Consider the following 10,210-nt stretch of genomic DNA (forward strand, 5'->3'; position numbering starts at 1 on the left):
GTGCGTGCCTATGTGCGGGTGCACATGAGGGCAGGTACCCATGAGAGGTCAGAAGCATCAGATAGGCCTAGAGCTGCAGGTACAGCTGGGTGCAGCGCTGGGAACTTTACTCGGGTCCTCTTGCAGAGCAGTTCGTGATCTCTCCAGTCAGCCCCTGGCATCCCACTTTTACCTGGGCAACTATTACTCTCAACACTTCCTGCTCCCGTGCTTAAGGTGGGGTGAACTCTCTGCCATGAGAGTCACACGTGAGCCATGCCCAGCCCAGCAGAACTGGATCTTCCCTATGGACAGAGCTATTGAGCATTGTCTTAGGGTTTCCGATGCTGTGAAGAGGCACGGTGACCAGGACAACTTTTATAAAGGACAACATTTCATTGGGACCAGTTCACACTTTCAGAGGTTTGGTCCTTATCATCATCATGGCAGGAAGCAGGACACGGTACTGGAGGAGCTGAGAGTTCTACATCTCGATCCAAAGGCAGCCAGAAAGCTCAGTCTGGCCAGACTTGAACATATATAGGAGACCTCAAAGTTCACCCCCACTGTGACACACCCCCTCCATTAAGGCCATACTTACTCCAACAACGACACACACCTCCTAATAATGTCACTCCCTGTGAGTCAAGCATTCAAACACATGAGTCTATGAGAGTCAAACCTATTCAAACCACAAGCGTCTTAGCGGAGTTGAGCATCTGCCGAGCTGCAGAGCGCCCTGTGCACCGTGCTGAGATGCAGAGAGCTTACCCACACGTGGAGCTGTATAGTGCCTTATTCATAGTGCAAAACTGCAAAGCACTTTCTGCAGGGTGCTCAGCTGCAGGGAGCCTTCCGAATGGTGCAGAGGGCATTGTGCTCAATACTGGGCTTCAGAACGCCTTCGGAACTGGGCGGAGCTGTACAGTGGCTGGTTTGGAGATGTCTGTGATTCCCATGTCAAACCGTGTGGTCCAATCAGAGCTAGTTGTGGATATTTGGAGAGCTAGGAGAGTGTCAGCCTGGAGTTGCTGACAGCTGTGTCGCTACCGCTGAGTCTAGGAGAGGGGAGATGGCTCAAGTCAAAGCACTACTCACGCCAGGCCACCTGAGCTTGACCCCCAGTGGAGGTCACTGCAGATTTGAGGCTGGCCTGGTCTGGCCAAACCCTGTCTAAAACAAACAGGAAAGCAAGCCACCATCAACAAGAAATCATTCGGAGCTGGGAAGATGGCTCAGTTGGTAAAGTGCTTGCAAGCACGAGGCCCTGACTTCAGTCTCTAGCATCCACGTAACAGCTGGGTAAGGCAGGACCAACTGTGGCTCTAGCACTGAGGTAAGGACATGCAGATCCCGGAGCGCATTGGTTCAGCTAAACTGGCTGACCAGTGAACTCCAGGTTCAGGGGGAAAGAAATACTGTCTCAGAGCCAAGGCAGAGGGCTGGTGAGGTGGCTGAGGCAGAGGGCTGGTAAGGTGGCCGAGGAGGCATAGCCATTTGCTGCCAAGCCTGATGGCTGGAGTTTGATTCCCAGAACCTACGTGAAGGAGAGAGCCAACTCCACAGAGCTATCCCCTGACCTCCACATGCATTCCGTAGCACACGCGGCTTCCCCGTAATAAAAAATGGAAACTAATTAAATAAAATGAGGTGGAAAGTGGTTGAGGAAGACAACTGACATCAACCACTGGTCTGTCTCCATGTGCACATATGTACATGTGTGTAGATGAACTCATACATACCACACATACAAAATAAATAAAAATAATAAAAACTTATACCTAATTATTGGTGATGTGTGCATGTATGTGTATAAATATGGATACAGAGGTCAGAAGACAACAACGGGGAATGAGTTCTCTCCTTCCACCATGTGGGTTCTGAGGATCAAACTTGGGCTGTCAGATCAAAGCAAGTACCTTTCTACTATGTGTGTGTGTGTGTGTGTGTGTGTGTGTGAGAGAGAGAGAGAGAGAGAGAGAGAGAGAGAGAGAGAGATTTGGAAGCAAGTGCCTTTCCAGTGGGGGGAGGGGCATGTAAGTTTGATAGCAAGTATCTTTATACTCTGTGTGTGTGTGTGTGTGTGTGTGTGTGTGTGTGTGTGTGTGTGTGTGTGGTTTGGCAGCAAGTGCCTGTACTCTGTGTGTGTGTGTGTGTGTGTTTAATAGGATATTCAACCAAGCTGTCCATATGGAGTTGAGAAAACTAAGCTAGGTCTACTATAACGTCTATTAGAAAATCCTTCCTGGCGCCTGGAATCCGGATAGTGGCTCAAACGTATAATCTCAGCATTTAAGTGGCTGAGGCAGGATGAGTTGAGGACAACCTAAGCTCAATAGGTGAGATACTGAGAGTCTATCTGCATTAGTCAGGGTTCTCTAGAGTCACAGAACTTATGGATAGACTCTATATAGTAAAGGAGTTTATTGATGACTTACAGTCTACAGCCCAATCCCCAACAATGGTCAGTAGCGGCTGTGAATGGAAGTCCAAGGATCTAGCAGTTACTCAGTCCCACACGGCAAGCAGGTGAAGGAGCAAGAGCGAGACTCCCTTCTTCCAATGTCCTTATATTGTCTCCAGCAGAAGGTGTAGCCCAGATTAAAGGTGTGTTCCACCACACCTTTCATCCCAGATGACCTTGAACTCAGAGATTTAATCTTCTGGAATCCATAGCCACTATGCCTCAAGATCTCCATACCAAGATCCAGATCAGAAACTGCTATCTCCAAGCCTGAGATGGGAGAAAGGAGAAGACAAAGAGGAGAGGAGGAGGAGGAAGGAAGGGGGAGGAGGAAAGAAAAGCTGAGGGTTGGGCTAGAAAGAGCTATCTCAGTGTGTTTGCTGCCAAGCCGATGACCGGCGCTTCCTTAGCTCACACTGTGAAAAGACGAACCAACTCCCACAAGCTGTCCTTTGACCTCCATACACATATGCATGTACCCCCACCCCGGGAAGTGGAAACTTGACAGTTCCTTGGAAAGTCAGTTGCGTTGGGTGGTGTTTCGCTGAGGCAGACATGTGAAGGAACGTTTCGCTGAAGCAGACACAGGTGGAAGAATGTTTTGCTAAAGCAAGCGCCAGAAAGGACACATGATGAAGAATTCTTCGATAATGACACACATGTATTGGTTCACTTTACATGCGTTGTTGAGCTCCAATTGTCAAGACTCCATAGAGAGAAATACATGGAGAGATTCCTGCGGTTTCTTGCCTCTTCCAAAGACTCTGACCGTCGATAGAGCGATGTCAGCTGATAAAGACGCACGTGGAGTTTTGCTAAGACAACACTCATGGACTGAGGAAAGACAGATGGTGAGGCAAGACCTGTGAAGGACACATGATGTTTTGAGGGAATATAAATAGGACCCAATGGACAGTGACAGGGGCTGGCTTGCATAAGTAACTTTGTAACTCTTCTTGGTCTCGAGTCTTCACTAATCTCTGCTTCTTTGAGAGAGGCACAGCAAAGAACTTCTGGCATCCGTAGTGGTCTTGGTCCCTTCGGCTGACTTGTGCTGACTCAGCTGAGGCCTGGCTGTTTCTGCTGGATCATGCTACTGCCGCTGATTCACGTTTGCTCTTCCGACTCTAAGGAACTGGACTGCTGTTATATCTGTATCGTGTCTGCGAGTGGGTCGAGCTTCTGCTGCTGATTCCTGTGAACTGAACTGCTGATTTCCTGACAATGCAGATGGGATTTGCTCCAAAGAACCATTTCTAAACAAGTCCACTTCCTCTTTATCCTAATAATCTTTCTTTCCCACTACTTCTGGCGGGTGGTGGGCTAGAAGGGAGGCTAAAGTGTTTAGAACTCATATTAAAAGCAGATTTTTGAAAATGTAAAGCTTACAGCCCAAATGCAGGCATGCACAGAATGAGTAAGTATAATAGATACATTTTATAACTCAGTGGTGGGGGGATTCGTAGCAGGTACAAGGCTCTGGATTCAGTTTCCGGAAGCATGTGCACACATGTGCACACACACACACACACACACACACACACGCACACACACACACTTCTAGAATCATGGTAATATTCAAACTGAGAGTCTTGGCTATTCTTGGCCCAAGTCTGTCCAAGGTCAGGTTATATGCCAAGTATACAGGCAGCAAGCAGTGATAATCCCAGATGCTCCACAGGCTGGGACAGGAGGCTCACCTGAGTCCAGGAGATCGAAGCCAGAGGTCCAACACAGCACACCTGCAAACAAACCAGCAAACAAACAAAAACAAACAAAGGAAAGGATAAAAAGACAGGCTCCATAGGGCTGCAGAACTGACTTACCAAGTCAAGAGCATTGGCTGTTCTTCCAGAGAACCGGAGTTCAATTCCAAGTACCCACATGGCAGCTCGCAGCTACCACGCAGGGGACCTGATGTCCTCTTCTGGCCTCCATAGGCACCAAGCATGCCTGTGGTGCACTGACATACATGCAGACAAAACACCTATACGGATACAAGTAATACATTAATTAAATGAAAAGAAACTCAGGTAAAATCCAGAAAGACCAGCTCCTCTCACCAATAATCTAGAACCCAAAGAGGCCAAGGCAACCGTCTGACCTTTGTCAGTGTCCCTGGCATGGTGAGCTAGCCATGGTGCCAGCCTTCACCCCAGCCCCTCACACTGAGGGATGACTCTGCTCAAACCTTGAGAGAATCCTTTCCCTAGCCAGATTCCTGAGCCCCTAGCCAGGCAGTAACCACACAGCTTTAATCCCAGCACTCGGGAGGCAGAGGCAGATAGATCTCTGTGAGTTCAAGGTCAGCCTGATCAACAGAGTGAGTTTCAGGACAGCCAGGGCTACATGGTTGAAAACACACACACACCCCAAAACAAACTAACAAAATGACTCCCTAGCTCCACCCTCCCAGTTTCCAGGAAGAGACAGGAGGACAAGGCCCAGAGATGAGAAACCCCGTAGTATCACAATGACAACTCGGAAAGGCAATGAAAACTGGGATGAAAGCCAGCATCTCGGCTGCGTTCCTTCTGGTTTGCTTGACACCTCAGTGAGAGGCGCTCCTTAACCTTCCTTTGAGACACCCAGCACACAACTCAGAGGACAGCTAGAACCCTCACATCCCCAGATGAGGAGAACTATCCATGGGTAAGGTTTCTCTCTCTCTCTCTCTCTCTCTCTCTCTCTCTCTCTCTCTCTCTCTCTCTCTGCAGCTGGTGGATTAGCAACTGTACTTACTGGACCACCTTGTAAGGCAGACATGAACTAAGACGGTGATGGGCAACGGTGGGCCAGTTGACGAGGACTGCTTAGTCCTCACGCCTCTTGCCCTCTCTTTAAACCTGAAAGGATGGACATGGGGTCCTTGGACCCCTTCATCTAAACATCACAGTGTAACCACACAGGATAAATATCCTTTCTCTGCCTTTGGTCGCTAAGTATTTCTCTTTCTTTCTTTCTTTCTTTCTTTCTTTCTTTCTTTCTTTCTTTCTTTCTATCTATCTTTTTTTTTAAGATTTATTTTATTTATATGAGTACACTGTAGCTGTCTTCAGACACACCAGAAGAGGGCATCGGATCCCATTACAGATGGTTGTGAGCCACCATGTGGTTGCTGGGAACTGAACTCAAGACCTCTGGAAAAGCAGTCAGTGCTCTGAGCCACTGAGCCATCTTTCCAGCTGCTAAGTATCTCTTTAAGTGGTGTACTGTCATCAAAGGACCAAATCTAGCTTGTTGGGACTGCCAGAGTCAAGACTTCGATCTTAAAAATCTGGTAACGAAACCCAGCTCAGAAATGGACCAGATCAAGACATTCCCCTCCAGGTTCTAGGAACAACCTGCTAACCTCTAGCCCTGAGCTATTATATGCCAGTCCCTCAAAGCAACAGCCTTGGAATAGGTAGGGAGACCTCTCTTTTCCTTATACCATTATGTGACAACATTGGAGTACCTGACCCCATATGTGTGCATCCATAGTCATAAAACTAATCTTCTCAGGTGGCAGGGATATGTCCCAGCCTCAGTTTTCTAACCCCATAGTCTGATCTAGGTTGGGCCTCTGTGCTGCCTGAGTGGGCTCTGTGGCCTTTGGGACTAAGGTCCTCCCAATATGTGTTTTCTGCAGGTTCCCAGCACTCCGTTGGCCTGAGCTCTGGAGTTTATTTAGCTTAGGGTCAGCCCACTCCCATCCCATACAATATCATCTTGGAGATCTGTTTGGGAGTTGGCACATACAGATTTTCCCTTAGTCACAAGATGACTGTCCCCTTACCATCCCAGAGCACAGAAACCTTTGGTCCTGTAGTCATGGCAACAGATAAAAAGGTCCCTGCTGTTTCTGGTCCCCTGTAGCAGAGGGGGATGCTTCCCATCTCTCTCTTTTGCCCCTTAGCTTCACTTGATCTTGGGGAGGTGAGAGAGCAAATAGAAAGGAGCAAGTAAACTAAAGACAGATGCCTCTTTGCTTTGTGCTGCGACGAGACTCTTCATGACTGATTTTGAGTCTCCTATGCTCCTGTAACTCTTCACCCAGTCTCCTATACATAAGTCCAATAAACACATTGATTCGCCAAGTTGGGCTTGAGTGGATAGGCTTGTTTGGTTTGTTGGTGGTGCCCTATGGAGGGTGAAAAAACAATGGTTCACATCGTTAGAGAAGTCACAAGACATGTCGGCAAGTATTTGCCAGAAATGAGAGGTTGAAATGGGTAGGTGAAGGGCCAGTTGTGGTGGCACATGCTTTTAATCTTAGCACTCTGGAGGCAGAGGCAAGGGGAGCTCTATGAGTTTGAGGATACCCTGGTCTACAGAGTGAGTTCCAGGACAGCCAGAGCTACAGAGTGTGACCCTGTCCCAATAAACAAACAAACAAATGAGTAAAGAAATGAATGGTCTGTGGACATACTTACCTAGTATACACACAGCTCTGGGTTAGATCCTCGGCACCGAATCACCTGGGTATAGTGGCAATAAGAAGGTTGAGGCAGGAGGATCAAGAGTTCAAGGTCACCCCAAGCTACATGACAAATTCATTATCAACAAAGGAGGAAAGAATGAAGAAACGGGTTCACAGGTTCCCTCTCTGATAATTTAAACCATTCTAGCATATCACCTGAAGTTTCAGGTTATCATAAAAGCAGTGAGCCCCCCCATGTAAAACCAGTGACACATGTTCAGCAGTCACCTCCAATGTTAAACACAGGCAGTCCTCGTTCCCTAGCAGTGACAGTCATAGAACACAGTACAGCAAGAGGCTGGGCAAAGTGTTCTATCCTCCACAACACGAGTGAACAGAAGCCAGACATAAAAATAGCCCGTACTACAAGATTCCATTGACAAAGTTCAAAAATAGATGAAACTCATCCGTGGTGGCAGAGGCCGAGACAGTGGCTGCCCTTGGGATGGGACTGGCGGAGCACACAGGAGCCTTGGGCTGGAGGTATTGTTCCGTTCACACAGGAGAGGTGGCAGGATTGGAGCATTTTCTGTGTGTATTTACTCTTCAGTTAAAAGTGTATTTAAGGGGCTGGCCAGATGACTCAGAGGGTAAGAGCACTGACTGCTCTTCCAAAGGTCCTGAGTTCAAATCCCAGCAATCATATGGTGACTCACAACCACTCATATGAGATCTAAGGTCCTCTTCTGGTGCATCTGAAGTCAGCTATAGTATACTTATCTATAATAATAAATAATCTTTGGGCAAGCAGGAACTGAGAGAGCAGGGCCGACCAGAGCAAGCAAAGGTCCTAAAAATTCAATTCCCAACAACCACATGAAGGCTCACAACCATCTGTACAGTTACAGTGTACTCACATACATTAAATAAATAAATAAATAAATCTTTTTTTAAAAAGTGTATTTAAGAGGCCTGGAGAGATGGCTCAGAGGCTAAGAGCGCTTGTTCTTACAAAGAACCTGGGTTCAGTTCCTAACACTTACATGGCAGCTCACAGCCATCCATCACTCCAGTTGCAGGAACTCCCAACACCTTCTTCTGACCTCTGACAGCACCAGACATGCACCTGGTGCATGGGAACAAAACATTCACACACATAAACAAATTTTTGTCAGTTTTGTTTCGGTTTGGTTTGGTTTTGGTTTTGGTCTTTGAGACAGGCTTTTACTATGTAGGTCTGGATGTCCTGGAACTTACTATATAGACCAGGTTGGTCTCAAACTCACAAAGACCTCTGCCTCCCCAGTGCTGGAACTAAAGGCATTTGCTATTATGGCTGTCTTGGCAAATATATTTTTAATAAGTTTATTTAAGCTGGATATGAGTGTACACACATATAGTACTTACGTTTGACACTGTCTTAAAATGTATATACACACACATTTGCTTGTTTGCTTGTTTGTTAATAGCACTGGCTGCTCTTCCAAAGGACCTGGGTTCAATTTCCAGCACCTACAAGGCAGCTCACAACCACCTGTGACTCCAGTGCCAGGAGAGAGAGAGAGAGAGAGAGAGAGAGAGAGAACACGAGAGAGAGAGAGAGAGAGAACACGAGAGAGAGAGAGAGAGAGAGAACACGAGAGAGAGCCCCTGTGGCCCAAGCCACTCCATGCATGAATTCCAGGGCCAGCCCAGAACCAGGGCAATTTCAACCAGTACAGCCCATCCTGTGTCAACCTCTGCAGGTCCTTGATTCTCCTAAGAGTTCAAACCTGAGGTCAGCAAACAGAGTTCTGGGGACATAGGAAAAAGAGAGATAACTTACCAGGGTCACACCCCTAGGAAGACAGTGAAGCATCAGAGGCTCCCCAGGCAGCCTGAAGAGGACTTGTCCTGGCCTTGGCCTTGTCTAAGCAAACTGTGTGGGGCGTTGTGGAGGCTCAGCAGAGGTTGATTGCCCAAGGCCTCTTTCAAGATTGCCCTCTTCTTTAGCTCTCTGGAAAAGCGTTTCAGAGACTGAGGGAGCATATGTTCAAAGTTATGCCAAACTATTTAGTGAGTTCCAGGATAGCTTGGGCTGTGTAGTAAGACTGTCTAAAGAAAGGAGGAGGGGGAGAAGGAGGAGGAGGAAGAAGAGGAGGAAGAGAAGGGGAGGAGAGGGAGGAGGAAGAAGAGGAAGGGAAGGAAGGGAGAGAGTGAGAGAGGGGGAGGAGAGATAGAGGTTGCACCTGTGGTAGCGTGAAGACAGGATGGTGGAGGGACTGGCCTTGGCCGTGAGCCCAGTCTCTCTCTCTGCTGTTTGAACTCTCAAAGCCTGTGTACTTCCTGCTGGCTCAGCTCAGCTTGCCTGCACACAAGGCCAGCAGTCTGGGCACTTGTCAGGCTTCCAGTGATGGGGGAGGAGGTGCTGGACTGTGGCCCATCTACACCTGCTTTCAGGGCAAGTACTCCCATCCCCATGGCAGGATGCGACAGAACCCACCAACAGCAAGAGGCCCTAAGAGTGTCAAGTGTGCCATGGGCTCTTCGAGACCCCTAAGGGAAGTCTGAATGGGATGAAGGGTCTGCCTTCAAGTCATAGAGACACCCAACCAATAGACTGAAGAGATCTAGGTTGGGTCCTGATTGGGCACACAGTGTCCTTGTATGGATGACTTACTGGAGAGTAGAGGTATGTCTTCCTAGAAGTCTAGACCGTGAAACCAGAGAGAAGGATGGCTCCTACTGTTCTCCCTTCACTCCATTGTACAGATGGGCAAATTAAGTCTCAGAGGGGACTGCTGCCTTGTCCCTGCAGCTCACATGCTGATGTTGGCCTTGCTCGGTGCCTGCAGATCTCTGATAGCTCCCCTGCCCCAGATTAGAGTTTCCTTACTAAGTCACCACTGCCTTCTCTCATGCACACACACCTCTGCCCTGTTCTAGAACCAGGCAGGCCATCTGTTTTCAGGAAGGGTCATTTGAAGTGTCTCACTGGCTTTGTCGCTCATGTGTCCCTAAAGATGGTCTGCAGGGAAACCCTCTCCACCCATGTGGGTGGAAGCAAGAGACCCTATGCAAATGACTAGCAAAGCTAGGTCCCCTATCCATGTGCACTGAAATCTGAAATTTGAATTCCTTGTAACTTTATTTTATATGTATGAATGCTCTGACTGTATAGATGTCTGTGTACCATATACATGCTTGGTGCCTAAGGAGACCAGAAGAGGGCATTAGACCACATGAAACTTAAGTTATAGATAGTTGTAAACCGCCATGTTTACTGAACCGGGTCCTCTACAAGAGCAGTCAACACTATTTTTGTTTTGAGACAGAGTCTCTCTATAGCCCTGGCTGACCTGGAACTTGCTTGGTAGAATAGGCTA

At 47.9% G+C, this 10,210-nt stretch overlaps 1 long non-coding RNA gene across 1 annotated transcript; it reads right to left on the bottom strand.

Moving 5' to 3' along the window:
• Positions 1 to 4,271: 4,271 nt before the first annotated feature.
• Positions 4,272 to 9,109, bottom strand: LOC147001529 (uncharacterized). The gene is made up of 4 exons (XR_015044871.1): positions 8,671 to 9,109; positions 7,889 to 7,971; positions 6,859 to 6,903; positions 4,272 to 4,430 (listed from the first exon to the last, which is right to left on the bottom strand). It is a non-coding gene; the product is annotated as an uncharacterized LOC147001529 (long non-coding RNA).
• Positions 9,110 to 10,210: the final 1,101 nt, after the last annotated feature.

The sequence above is a fragment of the Mus caroli genome, unplaced genomic scaffold (genome assembly GCF_978045245.1).
Source record: "Mus caroli unplaced genomic scaffold, Mus_caroli_1 scaffold_13, whole genome shotgun sequence".
Taxonomy (NCBI): Eukaryota; Metazoa; Chordata; class Mammalia; order Rodentia; family Muridae; genus Mus; species Mus caroli.